General features: G+C 40.0%; 1 protein-coding gene across 4 annotated transcripts in view; it reads left to right on the top strand.

Annotated features, from left to right (window-relative positions):
• Positions 1-27154, top strand: part of FOXO3 (forkhead box O3) — a 118884-nt gene that overhangs the window by 29685 nt on the left and 62045 nt on the right. The gene's annotated exons all lie outside the window — the stretch shown is intronic.

Genomic DNA, 27154 nt, shown 5'->3' with positions numbered 1-27154 from the left:
CTCACGGCCCTTCTTCCCTGGGCTTGGCCCGGCTGATTTTGTACTCCTGCCCCAGACTCTAAGAATGTGCGTGGCAGACCGGGGCTCTGCGTCCTTGGTGGTGGCCCCGGGAGCCTCAGGGCCTGGCTGTCCTGTCGCAGTGACCGGGTGGGGGTAGTTCAGCACAGCCAGGCCCTGTCCCGAATCTGGCTTTGTTGGCGCTGGCAGAGACCCAGCTCTTTCCCAACCGCCTCCTGCCTCCCTTGTGCTGCGAGATAAGAACTAAGAACGAGCTTCACCTGAGCGGTTTTGTGCTTGTAGAAACCATTTCGGAACGTGGGTTAATGGTCTGCACTGTCAGGGAAAGTGTGTGATTTTGGTGGAGACATTTGTGATCCAGAGTATTTTCATGGTGGTTTCCCAAACAACACTAGCAAGAACTAAGAGTTCAGTTTATCCTCTTGGTAATTTAATGTTGTTCTCAAGGAGAATTTTTTTTTTTTTTTTGAGGCGTGACTTCCATCCCTCCCCCTCCCCTCTGCCCCAAGCAGCTGGGTTTGCAAACCTTTGTTAAGCCACACATTGTTGAGGTCAAAAGCCTGCTGCTTATTTTTGCTGAATTTATGAGAGGTGTGAGCATGTAGTGTTTTTAGGTAGTGCTGTGGAATGCAAATTGAGTTGTCAAGAATACTGGAAGTATTTCTGAAGAAGGAGATAGGGTGAAAATACTTTTCATTATAACTGTCACCTCTCTATCTCTTCAACTTGACCTGAATTTAACAATATAGAAAAACTTTGGTGCTTATTATATTGAATTCATTTCCTAAGCACTGTCATTGTTTTATATGAAATGCAGCGTAAGTTTCGTTATTAAAAAACTCAACAAATGCTGTTGGGTACGGGGGACGCTTTTGCCCTTTCATTATTTGATGTTTTCTCTGTCTCAGAAACATGTCTTTCTAGAGGGGAGGGCAAGTTTGTTAATGCAATTCCCAAAGATTGGCTATTTACTCTAGGACAGAAAGGCATAGTGAGAGCAGAAACGTCATAGAAATCAGCCTTCTTATGTTCTCCATTCCTAGGACTTCAGGATAAAACCTGCTTTTATGTTTACAGTAACTGCTGTCTGAGGGAGTTTTTGTACACATGTGAAATCATAATGACCTCTGTAAGACCACATGTTTATGAGTGCCTTGCTGGTGTTACCATGCCAAGCTGCCATTTTATCTTGTTAGTGATAAGCTTCATAGTTCTGCTGGAAATAGATTTTGTGTTAAGGCAAAATATAGGGTCAAGTGTAGGATATTTCAAGATTCCAGTAAAATAAATATTTTATTTTACTTTTTAAATTTTTATTTATTTTTTGCCTGTGCTGCGTGGCTTGCGGGATCTTCGTTCCCCAACCACGGCTTGAACCTGGGACACAGCAGTGGAAGCGCCAAGTCCTAACCACTGGACCGCCAGGGAACTCCCTAAAATAAACATTTTAATGGTGGCAGCCTGGTTCTCTGTCATTCTGTCAGACTCTGCCGAGGCCCTGGCTCCTTCCTCCTGTCCTTTTTGTTTAAGCTAACCTTTTTGGGTTTTTTCCCCTGCAATGTTCTCTTTTTTTAGAATGCTCCCCAAACTTATAATCTGTCAGTATGTATTATTTCACCGTAAAGGTCAAATGCTTTATTTTCTACATGTCTCCTCTCCATTCCATTATCCCATAGCATTGAAAACATTTTTATAATACCATTTTTGCTATTTTTTATGTATTATTAACAGAACCCTTTGAGAAAGTTGTACTGCCTACTCCAGAAAAATGTGGTTACATAAGACATTTTGCATGCAATTTGCATATAATTTCAGGGGTTTATGAATGCTCTAAGTCCCATCCGTGGACTTCTGGTTAATACCCTGATTTAAAAAAATACATTGCTCAAAGTAAAAGTAGGAATGTGGACTTGGAGATATAGGGGAAAAAAACCATGTCCAGATTACTTGAGAGTTATGGGTTGATGAACGATGAACACCTCAAGTATGTTTTGTAAGCAGGGAAGCAAAATGTTTGTTTGTGAAGGGGTGGGAAAATTTAAGCAGGAAATGGAAATCTCAGATAGGAGCACTGAGCAGGGCCATTCAGGGGAAAGAGGAGGTCACTGTGCACCTATCTAGAGGCAAAATTATAGGGTGTTTGGGAGAATCTAGAACCCTAGCCTAATCACACATTTTATTTTTTAAAGGATTTGTGGTTAGATGAGTTTGGAATATAATACACTATCACCCTTCAGGATCTTCAAGATGCATACATATCAGCAGGTTGAAGTCCCGGAGGACTCCTGCAGTAAAGAACCCTGTTCTACATGGTTTAATCCACCATCTCCCAGACAGTTTTAGGTCCACGGGATGCTTTCTGCAGAAAACAGTTATCAGCAGAACACATGTTGGAAAGTGAAATACCGGACTAGATAAACGTGTCCTTTCTAAGTTTTAGAGTCTGAGGTGTGGACGGTATCCTGAACCACAATAAGCAGAGAAAATCCCAAAAGATTAGAGAGAAAGTGTCACTGTGGAGGTGGCAGCAGCTAAGTGAGAACATAACTAGGCCATGCAGTTGTCTCTTCACATTGGCCCAAAGGGGACGTGCTAGAATGTGGGTGATGCCGTCGGACTGTGTTGAGAGGCACACAGCCCAGAGGTTGTGCGAGTTCCCACCATGGCTCCCTGAGAAAGGGAGAGCAGACCTGGGAGTGTCCAGTTCCTTTAGAAACGATGTCACCCATTAAATCCAGAGTCCACCAGGCTGAGACTAGGTAATACACTTAGGTAGAAGAAAATTGCTTGTGACTCTGAGTTTAAAAGACATTTTTCTTTTCAGCTGTGTAGATACTCACGTAAGAGAAATTGCTTTCTTATTAAACAGAATGATTGTGCTGTGTTTAATGGGATCAGACATCTCCGTGCTGCCTTGTGGTGTTCATACTATTCTGGATAATGATTATGTGAAATTATGGATTCCGTGGGCTAAATTTAAGCCAAGCAGTACAGGACAAAGGGGTGCTTTGATTCTGCTATGCCTTGTTATTAGTCTCCTGGTCAGGTAACCCACGTTTTAATATGTTTCAAGGATTTTTTTTTTTTAACACAGATATTCTGCAGTGTTAATAGGCTTTGGTGGCTCATACTGTACACCTGTATGTGGCTGAGTTCAGCCATACCATGGGTGGTAGCTGGAGAGCTTTTTTGGGAACAAACCTCATGTTTCCTCTAATTTTTAATAAGCACATAGGTCTGCCTGGCTCTTGAGATGTGTCACAGAGTCCATCACATGCCACCTACTACAGTTCTAAAGAGGTACTAAAATTAGAATTCATGCTTCTTTTTTTTTTTTTTTTTAAGTTAGTGATTCTTCTTCCTTTGCTGAAACTACTCCTGGTCAGCAATATTTGTTAAATAACCTCTTCTAAACCCATAAAGTCCGAGCTAGAGTTTGTGAACCTTCAACCTAAAGCAAGAAAGAAAAAACTTAATATAAACAATAGAAACATAATTCCTCTCATAGAGTTTTGAGGTTCCCAATTATTTGGTGAGGCTTGTGTTTTCCTTTAAGGATCTGGTTCCCAAGCAGTTCATAATAATTCAGTATTGTGGGTTCTCTCTGCTTCAATTCTTGCCTTCCTCTGGATCCTCCTTTCTTCCATCTCCCCCAATTTAGTGAGGGACCCCCCCACCACCTTGCTTCTCTCAGTTTGAAGCAGTCTTTTCGCCCCAGAATTGTGTTCTTCAGTGGATTCTTCATCTTCACTTGATGTGACTCTAATCTTAGTCCAGAGGAGGAAGGGATTGGCTGAATTCTGCTGACTCTTTGCTCCCCAGCTCTGTTGATACGGACACTCGTAGGGTGGGGATGACAGGGGATTACCAAGCAGTTGCTGAGTGATAAACTGAAACTGAGGCAACCACAAGCAGGATGTGCAAAAAAGAGCCCCTGAGACACACCGACCCATTGCTCCGAACCAGCTCTCTGTGCTGGGCCTGCTGGGAAACAGGAGGAAAAATCTAGAGCTTTCTCTTGAGCAAAGTTGTTAAGTACAACATGAGTCAGAAGCGTAATTCCCGAAGGCTTGGGGCCATCCGGATTTGGGGGTGGGGTGGGGGAGGAGTGTTACACATTTTCTGGCGACTGACTTACTGGAAATTCACCATCATGGAAACAGAAGTTTAGGGCAGGAATTCTGAATATTTTCTGGGAAGGCTCCCATTCATGGAATTGGTTTGGCAGGCAAATGGCTTCCAGGAATGCCAACCAGATTTATATAGCAAGATGAAGGTGGTTGATAGTATCTTTTCCTTTTATTGCAACCTGGTGGTGGCTGGCAAGCTCCAACCTAGGACAAGGGCCCTCTCTCTCCATCCATGAACCTCCACTTCTTTCTTCTTGGCTTTTCGCTATGGCCAGGGAGAGATTTCTCAGAGTCTCATCTGTGCACATTCTTTTTCTCTCCCTTTTCTTTTTAGATGCAATTAATAGAAAGATTAGTAACAGTTATTATATAAGAAACTTGAGATGTAAACTCGAGATGTAATAAACTCTAATAAATTTGAGTTTATTAGAAAAATTGAATGAGACCTGTTTGCATATTCCTAGATCAGAATAACTTTGCAAGAGTAGGTTGTTTTTTATTTCCTGTCCACCATCTTCTTTTTACCCTGATATTATTCCAGTTAATAAGTAAATGACCCTTCTGAATTGCAACAGGTTTGGGAATGTTCTTTAAAAGCATAACCTTTTTAAATGGGGATTTTCTTTTAAACAGGGCAGTTTTATATAAAAAGTATAATCCTGCTAGGTACTAACTTTATTGCTTATTTTAGGACCCCCAAATATTTAATTTGTATATATCTGTATGCTCTCAGCTATGTCTAGAATTGTGTATGTGTGTGTGTTCTAGAATTTGTGTGTGTGTGTGTGTGTAGATATCACAACTAGAGTTTATGGATTTAAGTTTTGAATTCAGTTATTTTTCCTTTTTTGAATGGTGTTTACTATTTTGTTTAGGAAGTAGCATAAATATTTTAAGATTATAGGCTTTTCATAATGCTTCTCATAATGATCTTTTATGCAGTATGTGCCTTGCCCTGGAACTCGATGGGAATTTTGTGTTTCTACAAAGATGCTTCTGGTCTTTTCTCTTGGTGATCTGGAACAGAAGCCTTTCCCAAGTTTACATTTTTGACTGTATTTCAGTGGGTTTAGTTTTGTAAAACCCTTCTCCCACCCTCGAAAAATAAGTATCTGGGAAGCAAGCTCGCTCCACATCCGCCATATGAATTGTTTCTGTAAAGGGCTGTCCCATTTCTTCAGACAGATTCCATCCTCTTCTTTCATCCCATTTATTCTTGACTGTGGTTGTGGATTGTCCCATTTCAAGTTTCCTTTCAGAGTGTAGCCACATTCCAGCAAGATGTCGGGTAGCTGGTTCTTTCCTAAAAGACCCACCTGGCTATACCAGCCCTCTGTTTGGGCAAAAGATTGAGTTGCTGCCTAGCACCACTTGCCCCTAGATGTAGCTGTCTTTCCAGGCTTCTGAGGGGTAAGCCATTTACTTACTTACTTAATTTTTTTTCTTTCTTTCTTTCTTATTGAGATATAATGGACATAAAACATTGTAGTTTTAGGTGTACAACATAATGATCTGATATATGTATATCATTTTGAAGTACTACCACAATAAGTTTAGTTAACTTCCATCACCATGCATAGTTGCACTTGTTTTTTAAAGCCATTCACTTATTTAAGAGACTACTGACAAAACCTTATTACCTGGGAGGAGGATTAGCTTAACACAAATTGGTACTGCAAAGATGTAAGCCTTTTAAAAGTTTATTCTCTTTCATTATTAAAATATATGTGTTCGTTGAAGAAAATGTGAAAGCCATAGATTGCAAAAATGAAGAAAATAAAAATCACCTGTAATACTGCAGTTTATTGTTAACATTTTAGTGTACTTACTTTCTGGTTGTTTGGTTGGCTAGTATTACGTATTGTACCTATGGCCTTGAAACCTGGTTTTTCCTGCAAGCCTCAGGGACTTCGTGGTTTGATGTCTTGGTTAATTTTCATAAAAGGGGTGGAATTATTGATACTTTTCCGTGTCATTAACAATCGTTAATGACTTCATTTAAAAAATTAAACATCTTATTTTGAGATAATTGTAGACTCACATGCAGTTGTAAGAAATAATACAGAGAGATCCCATGTGCCATTCCTGGATTCCCCAATGGCAATGTCTTGCAAAACTGTAGTGCACACAGCCAAGTTAGTGACATTGATAAGTCAAGCTATAGAACATTTCTATCACAAGGATTCCTCCTGTTACTTTTTCTTTTATAGCCATACCCACCTACTTTTATCGTCTCCACCCTGACCCCTGGCAACCACTCATCTGTTCTCCCTTTTTATAATTTAGTCATTTCAAGAATGTTATATTAGTGTATATAAGAACATATGTGTGAACATAAATTTTCATTTTACTGGGCTAACTGTCCAATGACTTCATTTTAATGATGGCATAATATTTCATTATCTCACATTGTTTTTCATTGTATGTTTTCACTTGGCATAATGCCCTCCAAATCTATCCATGTTGCTGCAAATGGCAAAATTTCGTTCTTTTTTTTTAAGGGCTGAGTAGTATTCCATTGTGTATATATACCACATCTTCTTTATCCACTCATCTGTGATGGACACTTAGGTTATTTCCGTATCTTGGAAATTGTAAATAATGCTGCTGTTAACATTGGGGTGCAAGTGTCTTTTAGAGTTATAGTTAAGTCTTTATGCACATCTCCTTTTATTTCTAAAAGTGGGATTGATGCATCAGACTATGCATAATTTTAAAGCTTTGCTTTTCTTCCTAGTATCTCTCTTTTTTTCTTTCATAAAAACCTGCTAGACTGTTACCAGCAATTCCCATTTCTCATGCCCTTGCCAACACGGAGCATTATTACTTTAAAAAAGTCTTTGTAAATTTCTACCTTACCCCGATAGCAGCGTAAACACAGCTTGACTGTTGGCTTTCCAGTCCCACTTGCCTAAGAAAGTTTTTTAGAATAACCAAGTCGCCACCAAGACCTTGTTCTGTGTGAGGTTTGGGAATCGGCTAAAGTGGTTTTGGAGAGCCTCAGAAGACTTGGTCTAAGATAGGTACAAAGAATTATAAGAAATCACTCTTGAGTCCACCTGTTTCTATATGTTGTCTTCTGTTGTACCTCATATTCACCCAGAAGAACTAGACAGGACCTTAAGAAAAGAAAAACCTTTGAGATGTGAAGCACTGTTTATAAAAGCTGATAAACAATATAGGAGTATGTGTGTGTGTCTATGTGCGTTATGCCCATTTGAAGCTCTTAGAGATGAGATGAGATTTAAGTATAGCCTTAAGGGAGCTGTTAAGTATATAGAGAGGTGAGATGCTTTTCTTTCTCCTTCTTACACTAAAGTATTTTTGTGTTTCTCTCAGTGTGACTAGGCAGTGATTTTCAGGGAATAAGATAAGGTTAAGGATATATATCTACTAAAACCCAGGAAATGTATTTGTGTCTTCTGAGATAAATGACATCTTTGGTTTGAAGATTACTTTCTGGTTGGAATGTGGCAAACTGACGTTCCTTCCAGTGTAAGACTGTTTTCCTTTTTGTGTTTCAAGCTCTATAGTTATTTGTTTTCTTCTTTACCGGTGGTACCGTATATAAGATGAAAAAGACTGATTTCAGTAAAAATTGTTTTACTCTTAGAATGGCAGATCACTCTTACAGAAGGTTGGGTGATTTCAGAAGAGATTGTGCCCACTAACTCATTTGGTGCTAAATTAATGTGACGAAGACAGACCCCATTCTTACAAATGAATAAAGGAGGCTGGCAGAATCTGCCATTTCTCTTTTTAAAGTTATAAGAAGTTATTCATTTTGCCATTTAAATACCTTATACAGATTCATAGCTGAAGACTAGTAATGAGTGTAACAAAATGAGTAGATCAAGTAAAGTGACATCCATGAAAACTATTCACTTTTTCAGGGATGATAAAGAAAACGTTCTCTTTCCTTGTCATATTTTTCCAATTTATCATGACTTAACAGCATTGGTGATCTTAAAATTAAGTACCTAGAACATTCAAATGCACTGTGACCTAGGAAAGAAAATAGAGTATTGAACATCACGTGGTTTGTTCTTATCTCTAGGTATATATAACCTGAGAATGCAGGAAGGGGGCTCTGCTTAATGGGGGAGAGAGGGGTGATCCCTTGGGGAGTTTTGGGTAAAGTACTGCCTTTCCCAAATTGAGTGTGTATCGTCATTTTCCTTCACGGCAGTAGGAGGAATCTGGAATCTATCAACTTAATTGAAGCTCAGAGCTTAGTTCTATTTTTGAAATTAAAATTTTTCTCTACATGGTACATTATAGGCAGTTTAAAAATTTTAACAGAATGTTTTGTAATGATCATGAAAATATCTACAGGTCTGAGAACTCCTAGAAGAATCTTTGACTATGAAATTGACAAGGAATGGTGACTTAAGCTACCCTGAAAGAGTATGATTTGCTTTTGATCAAATGCAAACAGCAGTGTCAGACTCTCAAACCATTTTGACTAAAATGATGATGTTTGATTCTAATCTGAGTGGTTATTAGGAGATGATTCAGCGTCATGCAGAATTAGTTCATTGAGGAGGTCAGAAGGTGCTAGAGGAGATGTATTATATAGATATTTCAGGAAAGTTTTGCTTATGAAAATCTAGAATTATGGTGGATGTAATAAGTAATAAAGAGGAACGGAAAGACAGCAGTACATATCTTGGTGACTAAATGAGGTGAAAATTTTTGGCTTCCTTTGACCTCTTCAGTGAGAGGTTAAATTGTTGTGGATTTTTGTACCTTTGGATGACTATGTGGAAGACTTCCTGACATACGTTTTTGTTCTTGAATTTAGGTAGCATTTAACAGCATTGTGCCTTTGCCTGAAGTGAGTGAATGAATAGTCCTGTTTTAAACTGTATTGGAGTGTGGAGGTTTCACATGATTTATTAGTACATCATGTTTGACATTGACCTATTTGTGAACAAGGAATATTCAGTTCACATTCATTGTTCATTATTGTGTTCGAACAACAAATAAATGTTACAGTTTTAGGGTCTGTGCTTGAACTGAAGTTGAACAACAGCCTGCGACTTCAGCCAAAGAAAACAGTATGTAGTATGAGGTTGAGGTAGGACAGAAAATTATGTTCAAAGGAGAAGTCACAAGATGCAATTATTTTGTAAAATGTGGTACTTTCATATCACTCAAAAGACCGGAGGACTTCCCTGGTGGCGCAGTGGCTAAGAATCCACCTGCCAATGCAGGGGACATGGGTTCGAGCCCTGGTCCGGGAAGATCCCACGTGCCGCAGAGCAACTAAGCCCGTGCGCCACAACTACTGAGCCTGCGCTCTAGAGCCCGCGAGCCACAACTACTGAGCCCACGTGCCACAACTACTGGAGCCCGCGCGCCTAGAGCCCGTGCTCCGTAACAGGAGAAGCCACCGCAATGAGAAGCCCACGCACCGCAACAGAGTAGCCCCCGCTCTCCGCAACTAGAAACAAGTCCGTGCGCAGCAACAAAGACCCAATGCAGCCAAAAAAAAAGACCAGAAAAAAAGTTTTTTTTAATCTTATAATGTGAACATGTGATGCTCGATAATTAATTTGCTTAGCAGATTGTCTTTGGTAAAATGTTTTGGATTTTTTAAATATAAGAATTACAAGTAAATTAAGACAGTTTGTGTCTTAACAAACTTTGGTCCAGGCAAGTTTGGTCTGAAACGGAACAATATAAATTTAAGAGAGGTGGGGCAGGATGGGAACACAGCTAATTTGGTATTAAGGGTTTGAGGACCAGAATTCTGTGATCAAAGCCTCTTTCTTGGTTGTCAATGATGTTCTTCTCAGTTAATGACTAATTGCTGCTCTTGCCTAGAAATCCAGAAACTCTGGAGATGAGGAATTCTTTCTGAAACTAATTCCACAGTACATCACCCCTTTTGTTCACTGCCACGGACTGTACCCTGGCTTCTCTTCCCAAGGGCAGTTTGTTGTTGGCACGTCTGTCTGGGAGGGTGGTGTTTTCTGCATAGTAATCAGGCTTCTGCAATTGTGACCTTCCTCCCCCTCGCCTTAAACTCTTTGGGTTCTTGACACACACCTTATAAACTCTTCTGTTCTTGCCACGGGTAGAACAAAAATCAAAAGGAGAACAGGAGAAAAAAAGTTTTCTCAAATTTGATGTGTCTGCATAGTTCTGCCATGCGGTGATTAAGGAAACCCCATTAAAAACTTTCTTCTTCTTCTTCCCAGGAAGCAGCCTTGTGAACAGGCAGGTTCAGAAAGCCAGGGAGCCACAACTTTTCCAGTGCTTTTACCAGCCAGTCCTACTTCTACCAAGGGTTTAGTGATCGTTCTGCATGTTTTAAGTAGTTAAAATGTGTATTTTGATCACCGTTAGCACCTGCTGATTTGCACAGCTGGCTACTTGGCCACTGTTGTGTGTGATTTTCATTTTTGTTACCCTCTGTGACACCAGGGGGTCAGGATGAGGGTCCCATAAAGATAGCTCAACAGGAGTATATTGAAGAGGCAATGGTAATTCAACCAGCAAGTGTTCATGTTGGGCTTTGTTTTTTGTTTTGCTATGTTTAAAAAACAAATGAACCCCCCCAAGGTACTAGAATATTGAGGGGCAAGGTATTGTCATCGGTTTTCAGACTCATGGAATTTAGAACTGGACTTTTTTTTTTTTTAATAATTTTTTTTTTTTTTTAAAGAAGATGTTGGGGGCTTCCCTGGTGGCGCAGTGGTTGAGAGTCCGCCTGCCGATGCAGGGGACACGGGTTCGTGCCCCGGTTCGGGAAGATCCCACATGCCCGTGAGCCATGGCCGCTGAGCCTGCGCGTCCGGAGCCTGTGCTCCGCAACGGGAGAGGCCACAGCAGTGAGAGGCCCGCGTACCGCAAAAAAAAAAAAAAAAAGAAGAAGAAGATGTTGGGGGTAGGAGTTTATTAATTAATTTATTTATTTTTGCTGTGTTGGGTCTTTGTTTCTGTGCGAGGGCTTCCTCTAGGTGTGGCAAGCGGGGGCCACTCTTCATCGCGGTGCGCGGGCCTCTCACTATCGCGGCCTCTCTTGTTGCGGAGCACAGGCTCCAGATGCGCAGGCTCAGCAGCTGTGGCTCACGGGCCCAGTTGCTCCACGACATGTGGGATCCTCTCAGACCAGGGCTCAAACCCATGTCCCCTGCATTAGCAGGCAGATTCTCAACCGCTGCGCCACCAGGGAAGCCCTAGAACTGGACTTTAATTTATAGTATGTTTTGTCTTTCCTACCCAAAAGGACATACTTAGGAGATGAAAGGTTTGTTGTCTGTTTTTTTTTTTTTTAAATCACTAGTTGAAATACTGTAGAAGAATAATATTTCCTACATTCCTTTATCAGAAACTTGTTTCGCTAATACCGTGTTTTCTGATCCTGGTAAGGTTTTATTGAAGATTGGATTGTAAGATGCTTTTGTTTCAAACCCTGTTTGTCTTGCTCTATTCAGAGGCCCAGGTGACTGTGGATGAATTCTGCTCAGTCTCCAAAGCCTAAGGGAGGCTCCATATTCTTGTTTGTCTGCCATCCTGACATGTAGTAATATATAAGCATCCTTTAACGGCTCACAGACTAAGTTCTCTGGATGCTTTACTTCAGATGTTAAGGGAGAAATTTATTCATTCACTCAATAAATGTTTATTGATGCCTACTATGTGGCAGGCACTGAAATGTGTATTCTTTGACAGTGGGTTATCCTGGAAGAACTAATCTTGATCATTACCAGTGTCTTGGTTCATGACAACAGCAGTTTGAGAGTTGATGGCAGGTCTGGCCTTCAGTACTGTTTATCCTATTTGCTGCCATTTTCCAAGGACCTTAGTATCATAGAATGTCAGAGTTGAAAGATATGTAGAAATTCTAATCTAGTTCCCTCATTTTATTCATCAGGGGTAATGTAGAATTTCATATGCGTGGTCCCAGTTGGCCTCAAGATCACCATAAGTTTCACTGTTTTCAGCATGTCTCTTTTATACTCAGAATCATCCTTAAAATGCTTCAGTTGAGTGAAATCTCTAGTTCAGCCTCTTGGAAAACTTGATGCGTGGATAAATGGGCACTCCTACTTAAACATGATTTAGAATTGGCTATCACAGACCTATTTTCTAGTATTACAAGTAGTTCTACCAAAGAGGCTTATTCTAACTGGGAATTATCTTTTTTCCTCCAGAGGGAAATGGAACATGGACTGGATTAGGAACACAGTCTGAACAAAGTAGGAGGCTACTCAAAGAACTTTTCAGAACTTGGGTAAAGAAAAGAAAAGCCAGCCATTTTCTGATGCTCCTGCAGTTCTCCATCAAAAACACAATCCAGAAACAAAAATACCCTGACAGAAATCAGGAAACCAAATATCCTACCTGCTAGCCAACTCTAGAGGTTCTGAACAGAGTGTACCATTGAGGATCCCTTTTAGCTGTCTTTGGGTTTATTTGAAAACCACTCCAGTGTGTGTTTATAAGAGGAAAACAATTTAAAAGCTCTTCTTTTGGCCTTGATACTTTCATAGGGTTTAGCATTGCTAATCGTCAGTTCTTCAACGTTTGAAGAGAAGCATGCTATTCTCAGAGCAAAAAAAATAAGAAGCTTAACTTTTCCTTTACTTCTATCCTCCCAGGGTCAGAAAACTGGCCCTGAATTCCCTGGACAGATTTGTTTCAACCTCAGGATAGTAGCTTCAGCAGTTAATGCTCAGCAGTATAGTGTGTTTCCTTTTGTTAACACTGAAGTAGCCAGAGTGCTTCCTCCAGCTGTGAGTGTCTGTTTGCTGGACCTCAAGATTTTGCCTTAATCCAAATGGACAGTTACCAGAGGACATGATGCAGAAGAGGTTCTTGCAGGTTTGTTCTTAAATGTCTTTAAGATCAGCCTACCGTAATTCATATTCAGTAAAGCGGTGGTTTATAACTGGTAAGCTGAGTAAATGGATTATCTCTGAGCCTTATTATTTTTAGCTTTTCCCCCAAAATGAATTGTGAATCATCATGTCACTTCCAAAAGGTTTTGTTTCAGTGAGGGCTTAGAGACAAGACAGGTCCCTGGAGTTGTTCTGGAAGAAGGCGATGGGTAGGATTGGTTGTGCTGACTGGGGGTAGTGTCCACCATTCATGGAGAGTACCCCGGTGTCCACAGGGCTGGGTTCTAGGCCAGGCACAGCTGCTTGGTAGCTGAATGATCTCGGGCAGAGTTGTAAAGCGCTGGGTCTTGATCTCTTCAGGGTTTTTTTAGGGGTTTTTTTTGGGTAATTTTATTTATTTATTTATTTATTGGTTGCATTGGGTCTTTGTTGCTGTGCGCGGCTTTCTCTCTAGTTGCACCGAGCGGGGGCTGCTCTTGGTTGCAGTGCGTGGGCTTCTCATTGCAGTGCCTTCTCTTGTTGCGGAGCATGGGCTCTAGGCACACGGGCTTCAGTAGCTGCAGCATGCAGGCTCAGTAGTTGTGGCTCACAGGCTCTAGAGTGCAGGCTCAGTAGTTGTGGCGCACAGGCTTAGTTGCTCCATGGCATGTGGGATCTTCCTGGACCAGGGATCAAACCCATGTCCCCTGCACTGGCAGGCAGATTCTTAACCACTGTGCCACCAGGGAAGTCCGTCTTTAGTTTTAACATTAGCCCAAACACTGTCCTGTCTACTTCTTTCAAGGTGGTGATGAGCATAGAGTATTGAGATTGAAGGTGGTTTTGTTAAGAAGGGAAGCAGAGGTACCAGATAGGCAAGTGAATTTGTCCTCACTGTATCTCTCTCTAAATAACTTTATGGATCACTTTTAGGGTGGAGGTATTTGTGTTTCTGGGTCAGCCACATGGACCAACAAAGTGACCTCTTAATTTGGAAGCAGTGTTGTTCTCACCTGTTTCTTCATGTCAAACCCCTTTAGCAGTACACATCATCGCAGGTCCTTCAGTTGTAGCTTAGGGCTGACAACATACGTACGTGCCGGTAACATGCCTAGAGGACTTGACTGTTGACCACAGGGTTGCTTGTTGCCTAGGCTAGAGTCCTTTCGTTAAGCTCAGGAAACGTGCACCTCGGATTTAAAAAATATACGCACAGTCAGACAAAGACAAATACTGTATGATGTAATATATGGAATCTAAAAAATAAAACAAACTAGTGAATATAACAAAAAGGAAACAGATATAGAGATATAGATATAGAGATATAGATATAGAGAGATATATACAGATATAGAGAACAAACTAGTGGTCACCAGTGGAGAGAGGGATGGGGACCTGATGGGGGGAGGGGATTAAGAGGTACAAACTACTATGTATAAAAAATATATATATATACATACACACATATGTACTGTACACTTTTGAGAAGAAAGATGTTGGGGTGGGGAACCTTTTATAACCCTCCTATTTTATGTGAGTTCCTTGCAGATCATATGCATATTAAATATTTACTTAGCTACATTAAGAGAGTTTGTTCTTTGTTTTATGTGTTTTGTTTTTATCCGTACGTGGGCATCATAATGACTTTTTTTTTTTTGCGGTAAGCGGGCCTCTCACCATTGTGGCCTCTCCTGTTGCGGAGCACAGGCTCCGGATGCGCAGGCTCAGCGGCCGTGGCTCACGGGCCCAGCCGCTCCGCGGCATGTGGGATCTTCCTGGACCGGGGCACGAACCCGTGTCCCCTGCATCGGCAGGCAGACTCTCAACCACTGCGCCACCAGGGAAGCCGTTGACTATTTTAAAATTATTACTTTAAGAGGACAAGGATTGAATGGATTTGTAATGTTTTTTAACTGTTTCCCTGTTGGAGAGCCCTTGTTTTTTTCCCCTTTATTTTAGTATTCATCAATATTATAGTTATTGTTTTTTGTAATTTTAAACTAAAAGGACTGCATCTAAGAGTCTTGTAAATTGCTAAGTTTCTAATTGGGGACTCCTGATCAGGAAATTAGCTGCAGGGCAATTTGCCCCACAAGAAACGCAGTAGAATTAAGAGACGAGAATTCAGTGTTAAGTCTGTACAGATGAGAGTCATGAGACTGGACCTCTCAGCCTAACAGGCTGGGTCTCTTCACCTTTGTGCTCTGAGTCAAAGAGGAAAAGAGAATAGATAAAGGACTGGGGTGGGGGTTGATTTTTGAAAGAGAGAAATACCTTCCCCTTCTGTGTCCTTTACAAGTAGATATAAGGGATGGGGGTAGGGGGTGGGCATATAAGAGCAGTTCAAACAATTCAGAGAACAAGCCCCACATTTTTCTCGCATTCGTGTTTTTTGTTCCCGTTCCCTAACGCCACTCCCCACCCGCACCTACACCAATTTGTGACCCAAGGAGGATAACGATTTTTTTCCCTACCATCCTGCTGTTTGAAATATTTGTATAATTTTACACTGAAATAAAATTCTCTCTTAAAAAACAAAAACAAAAACCTATGGTGATTTATTTTGAAATTCACCCATGGAAAAAATTCATCAAATGTATTGAATTGTATAATTTGAATACATTAAAACTTTAACAATTTAAGTGTAAAATTTGAGTTTTAATAAATGTGTACAGTTGTGTAACTAACATCCCAATCGTGATGTAAAACATTTCAAACATTTTTAATCAACCCCCAAAAGTCCCCTCATGCTCCTCCTTTTCATTGAGTCCCCTGCCCCTACTCCTGGCCCCTAGCAACATCTGAGCCTGCTTTTTGCTTTTTCTAGAATTTTATATAAATAGTCATACTGTATATAGCCTTTTGTGTTAGCTCCTTTCACTTAGCATAGTGCATTTGAGATTCATTCCTGTCTTTCTTTTATCAGTGGTTCATTCCTTTTAATTGCTAAGAAGTATTCCATTGTGTGAATATTCCATTATATAAATATAGCATAATATTTTATCCATTTACCAGTAGATGGACATTGGACATTTGAGTTGTTTCCAGTGGTTTTTTTTTTTTTTTACTATTATGAATAAAGCTGCTAGGAATATTCATGTTCAAGTCTTTTTGAGGTACATGTTTTCATTTATTTGGGGTAAATAGCTAGGGGATAGGATCATGTATAGCGTATGCACCTTTATGAGAAACTGCCGAACTGCCAGACCACCAAACCAGCCAAGTTTGAGAATTCTAGTTATTCCCCATCCTTTCCATCATTTGTAATTGTCAGTTATTTTACTTTTATCTATTGTAGAATGTACTAAGTGTGTAATGGTAGATATCCCATAGTTTTAATTTGCATAATTAATAATGTTAAGCATCTTTTCATGTGTTTATTTGTATTTCTTCTTTGCTCAAGTGTCTGTTGAGATCTTTGGCCGTTTTTAGAACTAGGAATATTTGTGTTCATACTATTCAGTTACAAGAGTTCCTTATATTTTTTAATACAATTTTTTTTTTCAGAAATAAAATTTGCAGTTTTTTTCCTGTCTCTGATTGCTTGCTCATTTTCTTAACAGTGTCTTTTGAAGAACAAGTTTTTAATTTTGGGCAAGTCCAGTTTGTGCATTTTCTGTTGTAAGAAATTTTTGTCTAATCATGATGGTTTTTCTCCCTGTGTTTTTTCCAACAAGCTACATAGTTTTAGCTGTTAATTTTAAGTCTCTGATCCATTTGGAGTTAGTTTTAATGTATTGTTAATTTATCCATTGAGCTACCACCTTAGTGTATTTCTGGACTCTTTTTTTCTGTTTTATTGATGTACATATCTTATACCAATACCATACTATCTTTATTACTGTAGCTTTATAATAAGTCTTGAAATCAGACAGTATAAGCCTTCCAAATTAGTTCTTTTTCAGAATTGTTTGGCTTTTTACTATTTTTTTGAGTTTTTTTTCTTTTTTAAAATCATGATTGGATATTGAATTTTATCTGATGCTTTTCCCACATTTATTGAGATGATTTTATGGTTTTTCTTTTTTAGTCTTTTAATATGATGCAATACATTGATTTTCAATGTTAAACCAACCTTGCATTCCTGAGGTAAATCCCACTTGGTCATGATATGTTATCTTTGTTGCTAGAGTCTCTAGCAACACAAATTGCTAAAGTTTTGTTAAGAATTTTTGTCTCTGTTATGATGAGAGATATTGATCTGTAAGTTTCTTATACTATCTTTGTCTGATTTTGGTATCAGGGTAATGGTAATCTTGTAAAATGAGTTGGAAATTGTTCCCTCTTCTGCTTTCTGGTAGAATTTGTATTATCTTTTCCTGAAATGTTTGGCGGAATTCACCAGTGAATCCTTCAGAGCCTGGAGTTTTCTTTGTGAGGTTTTTAACTACTAATTTAATTTATCTAATGGACAGAGTTGCTATTATTGGCTTTTCTCTTTTTTCTTGAGTGAGTTTTGATAGTTTGTGTCTTTTCATAAATTTGTCCATTTCATCTGACTTGTCAAGTTTTTGAGCATAAAGGTGTTTATATGATTCCATTATTATCCTTTTAATACATGTATGATCTGTAGTGTTTTTGTTTTCATTCCTGGTGTTGACAATTTGTCTCATCTTTCTCTTTTTATTAGTCTGGGCAGAGTCATATGATATTATTGCTCTTCTCAAAGAATCAGCATTTGGTATCACTGATTTTTCTCTCTTGCTTTTATGTTTTTAGTTCCATACTTTCTGCTCTTTATTATTTGTTTCCTTTTGCTTGTAGGTTTAATTTGCTCTTTTTCTGATAACTTAAGATGGAAGCTTAGATCATTTATTTGAGACTTTTCTTCTTTCCTAATATAAACATTAAAAGATAATAAATTTCCTGCTAACACCTGCTTTAGCTGTATCTAACAATGTCTGTTTGTTTTTACACTTGGTTCAAACTATATTCTAATTTACCTTGTGATTTCTTCTTTGACCTATATAGTTTATTTAGAAGTGAATTTTTAAATTTCCAAGTGTTTGGAGGATTTTCCAGAAATTGTTCTATTATTGTTTTCTTAATCCTTTTGTAGTCAGAGAAACTACTTGATATGATTTCAGTCCTTTTAAAATTTATTGCGAGTTGTTTCATGGCCTAGAATACGATCTCTCTTGGTGAATGTTTAATGTGTGCTTGAAAAGAATGTTATATGCTATTTTGGCTGGTGTGTTCTATAATTGCCAATTAGATCAAGATGGTCAGCTTAATTTTGGACCTCTTATTCTGTCAATTGCTGTGAAAAAATTTTGAAATATCCAGCTGTAGTTGTGGGCTTGTCTCCTCTTTTCAGGTCTGTTTTTGCTTCAAGTATTTTGAAATTCTATTACTGGCAAATAAACATTTCAGGTTATTATATCCTCTTGAAACGTTGACGCCTTTGTTATTATGGAATGTCCCTCTTCAATCTCTCTCCCTCCCCCTCCCCCCTCCCCTCCCCCTCCCCTCCCCCTCCCCCCCTCCCCCTCCCCCTCCCCTCCCCCCTCCCCTCCCCCTCCCCTCCCCCCTCCCCCCCCTCCCCCCTCCCCCTCCCCTCCCCCTCCCCTCCCCCTCCCCCTCCCCTCCCCCTCCCCCTCCCCTCCCCCTCCCCTCCCCCTCCCCTCCCCCTCCCCCTCCCCCCTCCCCCTCCCCCCCTCTCTCACACGCGCGCGCTCTCTCTCTCTCTCTCTCTCTCTCTCTCTATATATATATATATATTTGGCAGTACGCGGGCCTCTCACTGTTGTGGCCTCTCCCGTTGCGGAGCACAGGCTCCGGACGCGCAGGCTCAGCGGCCATGGCTCACAGGCCCAGCCGCTCTGTGGCATGTGGGATCTTCCCGGACCGCGGCACGAACCCATGTCCCCTGCATTGGCAGGCAGACTCTCAACCACTGCACCACCTGGGAAGCCCCACAATATATATTTTTTAAAAATTTTTATTGGAGTATAGTTCCTTTACAATGTTGTGTTAGTTTCTACTGTACGGCAAAGTGAATCGGCTATACATATATCCCTTTTGTTGGATTTCCTTCCCAGTTAAGTCACCACAGAGCATTGATTAGAGTTCCCTATGCTATATACAGTAGGTTCTCATTAGTTATCTATTTTATACATAGTATCAATAGTGTATATATGTCAATCCCAATCTCCCAGTTCACCCCACCCCAATATTTTTTGAGCTGGTATTAATACAGTTACTTCAGCTTTCTTTTGATTAGTGTTTGTGTGATATAGCTTTTTTTACTCCTTATACTTTTAGCCTATCTGTGTCTTTGTATTTAATCTTTCTATATGTATGTAGGTAGCATGTAGTTGGGTCTTGTTTTTGTTATTGCTGTTGTTTGATCCAATCTGACAATCTTTGCCTTTTATTTAGAGAGTTTTTTAAAAAGACCATTTCATATAATGTAATTATGACTTGTCTGGGTTTAAAGGTACCATGCTGTAATTAGTTCTCTATTTTCCTATATGTTCTTTGTGTCCTTTCCCCTCTTGCCTGCCTTCTTTAGAGTTAAGTTGTTGTTGTTGTTTAAATGAATCCCTATTATCTCTACTCTTGGTTTTTTAGCTGTACCTCATTGTTATTTTATAACGGTTGCTGTAGGGTTTGTACATCTTTAACTGATTACAGTCAATCTTCAAATATACCACTTTACATAGAGTGTAAGATCCTTGAAACAATAAAGTGCCTTTCTCCCTTCCTGTTTAGTCCTACTTTACTTCTATGTATGTTGTAAACCCCATAATATATTATTGTTATTTTGCTTTAAATAGTCATTACCTTTTAAAAAGATTGAAAATGAGGAAAAAATCCTTCGTATTTACCCAAGTATTGATAATTTTTGCCTCTTCATTCCTTTGTTTAAATTCAAATGTCCATCTATATGGTGTCATTTTCTTTTTGCTTGATGAATTTTCTTTTAACATTTCTCACAGTGCAGCTCTGCTGGCAGTGAACTCTCCCAGCTTCTGTTTGTCTGAATAAGTCTTATATTATCTTCATTTTTACTAGGTATAGAATTCTAGGATGACAGCTTTTCTCCCTCCTTTGTTAAGGATGTTCATTCATTGTCTCCTGTCTTAAAATAGTTTCTGAAAAGCAGTTTGCTCTTGTTCTTTCTTTATTCTTTTTAATGTGTCTTTTTTTCTGACAGTTTTTAATTTTTTTCTTTATTGCTAGTTCTGATATGGTGTACTTTTGTGTGGTTTCCCTTATATTTATTCTATTTAGGGTTTGTTAAATTTTCTTGGATCTGTGGGATTATAGTTTTTAATCAAAATTTTTAAAAATTTAGCCATTATTTTAAAATTATTTTTCCTGCCCTTTCCCTCTCTCCTCTTTTCGACCCCGATTTCATGTATCGACAGCTTAATATTGTCCCACAGGTCACTGATACTCTGTTCACTGATACTCTGTTAATTTGTTTTTCAGTCTTTTTCTCTCTCTCGGCTTCATTTTGGATAGTTTCTATTGTTATGTCTTAAAGTTTACTGATCTTCTGCAATGTCTAATCTGCTATTAATCCCAACCAGTATATTTTTTATTTGAGATCTTATATTTTTCTTCACTGGAAGTGCCACTGGATTTGTTTGCTTTGTATCTGTCATTTCTCCACTTCCTTTTGCTCTGCCTTCCTACTACATGGAGTATGTTTATAATAACTTTTTAACAGCTTTGTTGAGGCATAATGCACACTGGTATATAATTTATCCACTTAAAGTGTAGAAATCAGTGGATTTTAGCATATAAACAGAGTTGTGCAACCATTGCCACAATCAAGTTTTACAAAATTTTCCTCACCCCGCAAAGAAATTCTGTACCCATTAGCAGTCCCTCCCCATGTTGTCCTACTCCTCTCCGGTCAACCACTAATCTACATTCTGCCTCTGTACATTTGATTATTCAGGACACTTCATATAAATGGAGTCGTATAATATATGGTCTTTTATGACTGTTTTCTTTCACTTAGCATAATGGTTTCAAGGTTCATCCATGTTGTAGCATGTATCAGTACTTCATTCTTTTTATTGCTGCATAATATTCCATTGTATGGATAATTCCACATTTTACTCATTTATCAGTTGATGGACATTCGGATTGTTTCTACTTTTTAACTATTATTTATAATGCTGCTATGAGCACTTGTGTACAAGTTTTTGTGTGGACATACATTTTTATTTCTCTTGAGTATATGCCTAGGAGTGGAATTGCTGGGTCATATTGTAACTCTATGTTTAACCTTTTAAGAAACTGCCGAACTATTTTCTAGAGAAGCTCTGCCAGTATAATAACTTGTTTAATGCTCTTATCTGCTAATTCCATCATCTCCTGTCATTTCTGGGTCTGTTTCTATTGATTGATTTTTGTGCTGGTTATGGGTCATAATTTCTTCTTCCTTTGCCTGCCTGATGGTTTTTGCTTGGATATCAGACATATATTGTTTGGGTGATAGATTTTGTTGTACTTCTTTAAGTAGTGCTGGACTTCGTTCTGGCATGCAGTTAAGTTACTGGGACTTAGTTGTATCATTTTGAAGCCATCTTTTAGGCTTCGTTAGGGTGGGTCTGGAGCAGTTGTTAGGTTAGGGATGATTTAGCGCCAGTACTAAGGTGATACTCTAATGAGGATTTTTTTCTGATGCCATGTGTATTATTAATGAATTACTGCCATTTTTGTTGGTGGAAACATGAACTATCCCTAGCCCTGTAGAGCTCTGGGGCTTCTTAGACCAACTGCTTTCTGGTGCTTCTCTTCCCAACTTCAGGTAGTCTGCTGTCACACAGATCAGAACTCAACCTGGCTCTAGGGGACCTCTGTGCTGCCCCTTCCTCCCAGGTGTGCTGCCCCCTCCTCCCAGGTGTGCTGCCCCCTCCTCCCAGGTGTGCTGCCCCTTCCTCCCAGGTGTGCTGCCCCACCAAATCTAGCCATCTTGGCCTCCCTGAATACTGATCTCTACCCTTTGACTCAATGTGACTACCATCTTCTGAGTTCCCCCTTCTCTGTGCTGTGGCTTGGAAACTGCCTCCTAGCAATAAGTTCAGGCAATCATAGGGCTTGCCTCACTTGTTTCAGTCTTCTCAGGAATTAAGTTCTGTGCTGCCTGTTGTCCAGTGTCTGAAAACAGTTGTTTCATATATTCTGGCTGGTTTTCTAGGTTACTCCCTCATGGCTGGAATCCATGATAAATGTGATGTCTGTGCCAAAATCTTTTACTACATTAACTGTTCAGAGTGGAGCCTGTTATAGGGAATAAAAAAAGGAGTCAGTATCACTGTGGGCCCAAGGCAGAAAGCATTCCACCTATATACAGAAGTGGTACCGTCGCTTTCCAACTTAGGGCATTTGTGATTTAAAGAAGAGATACCTGGATCTTCAGTGTGCTAGTCATTGTTTGAGTAATGGCCCCTTTCAGTCATCCAACTAATATTTAATTTATTAAATACCCACTGAGTACTTGGTGCTCTGCTAGGCATTACTTCTCATTATTCCTACTTCTTAACCGTTAGAGTATAGCAAACAAATGAAATAAAAATAATTTTCCTATTCTGGTTACCAGTTGTATTCTTGGATTTATCTCTCAAGCTTTGACATTCAGAAACTGGAAGTGGGATATAGTATATTCTCAGCTGTAAAACTGATCTTATTTCTTCACTGGCCATCTGTTTATTTGTGTTCAAGAATAGCAAAAATTTCATAGCCACATCTGTACTATTTAATTACTTAGAACAATGAATGGGCTGGACCATGATTGCCCCACTTTTGAAACAATTCCTCCTATAGGCTGTTGAAGTAGGATGCTAATACCTCTGATGAAGAATAAAGACCAGACCTACATAAGCATATGTTGTATGACTGTATCTGAAGTCATGACGGTGTGATTAATGGTCCTTAAGAGGGTTCTTTTTTGTTTTTTCTCTTCAGTTCCTTTTTTAAAAATTTTTTTAACATCTTTATTGGAGTATAATTGCTTTACAATGGTGTGTTAGTTTCTGCTTTATAACAAAGTGACTTAAGAGTTTTACTTTGACATGTCTTACTCTTAAATCTCACTTAGGCTTGGTTGCAAAGCCTGACAGATGAGTCTTCCATACATGCCAAGCTAAGACATGTCACTGCCTTCTTGGGATTCCATTTCCTAAACTCCCCTGGGTTTCTCACAGGTTAAATTTTAGGACCAAACTTGCACGGAGTCATAGGGAATCTCCACAGATCATTCTTAGAGCAGAATAGTTAAATAACATTCTTTGCACGAGAGCACGGTTTATTTCCCAAACCAATTCTAACAGTGTCCTCTGTTAGATCTTTAAGTTAATTAAATCCTTTCATTATATTTTTGAGTTAGAAAACAGACCATGCTTGTATTCAGGAACCCAGAGATACACAGCATCATTGACTGATTCCTGTCTTAGAAGTCTTGCATGGTTTCATGTTGCCTTTTTTATTTGTTTTTGTGTGTGAAACATTTTCCTTAACACATTTAACAGTACTTAGTTATTTTGCCTGTCCTTTTCCTTAAGTAGGAGGAAAATATTTGATGGTAAGTAGCCTCAGTTTATTCCATCTGGAATCTAGATGTTTCCCGTAGAAACTAAAGTTACCTGCTTTTTGCAGACAGGGCCCCTGTATTTCTTTACAGATGGAAGTACTTTATAGTGTTTTATAGGCGGAAGGGGCTGTGTGTGTTTGAAGGCATGCCGCTTTTCTGGTGGAACTGGAATCATTTGTATTATGAAGCCATGTTTCTGAGTCTGAGGATGAGGACACCAAGTTATTTATCTTGGACAGAACTAGTAATTTGTTTATAGTAAGAGTCTTTTATTTTTCAATAGCAGCTGTCGTTGGCAGCTTATTACTAAAGATTTCAAGTTGTAGTCTTTAATTTGGGGTTGGAGTAGGAGAGAACAAAATTAAAATTATTAATGTCTTTACTTGATAAAAGTTGCTTTATTTGATACAGGGCCTGGCTGGTGTCTTTGTCACATAGTGTTTTATTACTGACACTCAGCAAATGATTCTATCTGTGCCTGTGACCTGCCCCAGTATCCCAGATGTAGGCATTTCTTAAATGTTTGAATGAATGATACAACCAAAACGATTAAAATGCTTATTAAAATCATGTCTTATTTATATCTCCACTTCCAAAGAAAATTTTGGGGATAACTAGTATTTCAGTTGTTCACTTAGGATAATTTTGTTTGGATGGAGAATCTATGTTCTTATGAAATTGGAATTTATGAAATAAGATTGGGAAGAAATAGAGTGTATAGCTGGGCACATCCTGTACTGCTTAGTGAATCAGCAGACGGGTGTAATCGCCATTAAGCATTTTGGAAGCCAAGCTTGTATGTCCTTGCTCTGCCTGCATAGCTAGGAAGTTACCCATGAGGAGCAGCAGTTCATCCAGGATGTAGTTATCAGGGTGACGGAGTGGAGCTTCTGTTCATGTAAGCAAGTGGCTGCCTTACCCACTAACTGCTTGTGTGAGTCCCAGAGACATCAGATGCCATCACAACCAAATCGGGGCCCTTCCTTGGTCATTTTTAAGGCCCTGTCAGGAGTCACATTCAAAATACAATTTGCAAGGCAACACCCAGAAGAAAGAATTACGTATATGTGTAGTGCATGATACACCTCAGCTACTACAGGGGAAAAAATCACTAGAATGAATCTCTCACCTCATTGGCCAAATTTAGTCCAGTACAGACCCGCTTTGGAAGGAGTAGATGGATCATTAGGAAGAAAATGCCTGAAAAAAGTGAAATCCAAACCTAGGGCCAAATTGGATTCATGTCCTCCTGCCCTTGTAAAGTATAAAGCCTTTTAAGTGTTCCTAAATGGTATCAAGAAGACTTTTTCTGGGAAGTTCTTAAATGATATGCAGAAGACTGTGTACGTGGACATTTTTCTGGCAAGTGGCGGTGTAGCCTTCACCAGACTCTCAGAAGAGTCCATAACTCCACGGGATGAGGATCCACTGACCTAGAGCAATGGTGTGGTTGTGAGAAGAAAGTTAAAGCTTTGAGCCTATCAGAAAAATTTTGATTTCTTCCATTTATCCCTGGAAGAAAAACCAGCATTTATTGGCCTTCAGCTGTGCCTGCCTGCAGAAGCCCCTCATTCCAGCCTCTAAATCCTTTGAAGGAAAGACTGTGATTTCCCTTGTGGGCAGTAACGTTTCCAATAGCTGATCAGGCTGCTGTGAGACAGGGAGCTAATTTTTAAAGAACTTTTTGCTTTGGAAGCACTTTTTCTTCTCCTTTGCCAGCCCCAGTTCTTGGCTTTCCTTGAGAATCCTGGCAGTCTGCCAGTCCTCAGCACTCTGGCCCTTTTGCACTCCTGCGGTGCTGTGGCCTTTAGCACAGCATTCATTGTACATTGGTTACATAGGAGTCTGGAATTAAAGGGATCCATATTCGAGACTCAGCTCCATCGCTTATCAGCTCTGTGACTTTGGGCAGGTAGTCACTTTGAACCTCAAGTTTTCAGCTATAGAATGGAGATAGTAATACTCCCTATATTATAGTGATGTTTTAAGGATTGAAAGAGATAATGGACATAAAGTGACTTGCACAGAGCTTGGGATTATAAGCTTCCAATAAACTAGCTGTTGCTGTTAGATGGTGATGACGATGAATGTGTAATTACCCTTTTCTTTTCTCAACTTGACTGTCAGCAACTTGAGGGCAGGAACCATGTTTTATCCTTTTGGATATCATGTAGAACTCCTAGAATAAGTTGCTTGTTGCTTATTCAGTGTGATTTTGCATCCCTGTGAGTCCACCATCAGAGTCATTCCACATCGTAGGCTTCCGTCTCACCTGTTCCAGTTTTCTCTGTGGGCACCAGGATGCTTGTCCAGGGCTCCTAGAGACAGTCCTCAGGCAGAATGTTGGAATTGTTGGCTTCGTTTCAGTGGCCAGGTCCAGTTTCACCCTTTGGTCATGGGTGTTTGGTGAGGTTCAGACTTTCTGTAGTCCTGGAGCTTCTTACAGTGCCAAGCCTGTATTCCTTGGGTAGGACAGAGAGGTGGATTCCATTCTGTTCCCTTATAAATAGGGAGATAGGGAGAGTGGGAGGGAGGGAGACACGAGAGGGAAGAGATACGCAGATATATGTATATGTATAGCTGATACACTTTGTTATAAAGCAGAAACTAACACACCATTGTAAAGTAATTATACTTCAATGAAGATGTTAAAAAAATTTTTTTTAATAAAAAATATCAGAAAGCCCAATTAAAAGTTGATAAACTCACATAACAAAAAACTGAGAAAGGCAACCTGGGATTACTTACAATAAATAAATGAATGAATGAATGGAGAGCAGCGTCAAGTCCCTGCTGCTAATGGGGAGTCAGCTGTTTCTTTTTATACTGTGTTTCCTACTGGTGGCATCTCCATTCCCACCTCCCCCCCCAGCCCTGCCACAAAGGCCGAGCCCTCAGTGTAATTATGTCTTTGTCAGGCTGTACTCCTCTCAACAAAGATTAATTCACACTGAAGTCTTAGTCACTTGTAGCAGTTCATGTCTTACTTCTCCCCCTAAGCAAACAGGAATTTACAAAGAGAATATGCAGAAGTGATATCTTAAGCCAGTAGTTCTCAGCATGAGCAGGGGACCTGTGTGTGTTTGTCAGGGGAAGAGGTTTACCCCCAGGGGACATTTAGACACCTTTGATTGTCACAACTGAGGGACTGCTCCTGGAGTCTGTGGGTAGAGGTGGGGGTGGGGGGTGGTGGTGCGCTAAACATACTCCAGTGCACAGGACCACACCCTCACAACAGAGAATCCTCTAGCTCAAAATGTCAGTAGAGGGCTTCCCTGGTGGCGCAGTGGTTGAGAGTCCGCCTGCTGTTGCAGGGGACACGGGTCGTGCCCCGGTGCGGAAAGATCCCACATGCCGCGGAGCGGCTGGGCCTGTGAGCCATGGCCGCTGAGCCTGCGCGTCCGGAACCTGTGCTCCGCAGCGGGAGAGGCCACAACAGTGAGAGGCCCGCGTACCGCAAAAAAAAAAAAAAAAAAAAAAGTCAGTAGTGCCAAGGCTGAGAAACCTTGCCTTACACCTGACAGGGGTCCAGGCTCCTGCACAACTTGTAGGGGAGAAAATTGGAGGCGAGAGGGCCTTAGCTCCCCACGGTCAGGCCGCTCAGTGCTTGCCAGCCAGGCGAT

This window comes from Leucopleurus acutus (assembly GCF_964270905.1).
Source record: "Leucopleurus acutus genome assembly, chromosome: 15".
Classification (NCBI taxonomy): domain Eukaryota; kingdom Metazoa; phylum Chordata; class Mammalia; order Artiodactyla; family Delphinidae; genus Leucopleurus; species Leucopleurus acutus.
Note: the sequence above shows the minus strand (reverse complement) of the source record. Positions and strands in the feature narration are given on the sequence as shown.